Genomic DNA, 611 nt, shown 5'->3' with positions numbered 1-611 from the left:
CGCCAGCCTGCTGACGTGGCTCCTGAAATATCGCTCTTACCTCCTAACTGTCCCTTCCGTGTCCAAATGGCCAATGGTTTAAACATCTCCCTCCGTGTGTGTTTTTTTAAAAATATGTTTTTATTGATTTCAGAGCGAGGAAGGGAGAGGGAGAGATAGAAATGTCAATGATGAGAGAATCATCGATAGGCTGCCCCCTACTGGGGATCCAGTCCACAGCTGGGCATGTGCCCTGATGGGGAATCGAACCCGTGACCTTGGTTCATGGGTTGACACTCAGCCACTGAATCACACTGGCCTGGCTTCCAGATGTTTTTTGCATGCAAATATACATGTGGACACGCACACTCACACACACACACACTCTCACATGAACACACACGCACACACACGCGCGTGTGCACACACACGGACACGCACACTCACACATACACACATGCGCACACACACTCTCACGCACACGCACACACTCTCACACACGCACACACATACACAATGCACACACAACCACACATACACACTCACACACACGCCTGTGACATTGAAGGAAAGAGAGAGGGTCCTTCCCTCCCCTGCTGTTCACAGGGCCCGGCTCTTCCCTCCCAGGATCC

The 611-nt window shown here is 51.7% G+C and overlaps 1 protein-coding gene across 1 annotated transcript in view; it reads left to right on the top strand.

Annotated features, from left to right (window-relative positions):
* The window catches only part of ADCY7 (adenylate cyclase 7), a 33,268-nt gene that overhangs the window by 2,946 nt on the left and 29,711 nt on the right, over positions 1 to 611 (top strand). The window lies entirely within an intron of this gene.

This window comes from Myotis brandtii, unplaced genomic scaffold, assembly GCF_000412655.1.
Source record: "Myotis brandtii unplaced genomic scaffold, ASM41265v1 scaffold633, whole genome shotgun sequence".
In the NCBI taxonomy this organism is placed as follows: domain Eukaryota; kingdom Metazoa; phylum Chordata; class Mammalia; order Chiroptera; family Vespertilionidae; genus Myotis; species Myotis brandtii.
This window is presented reverse-complemented; position numbering and strand designations above follow the sequence as displayed.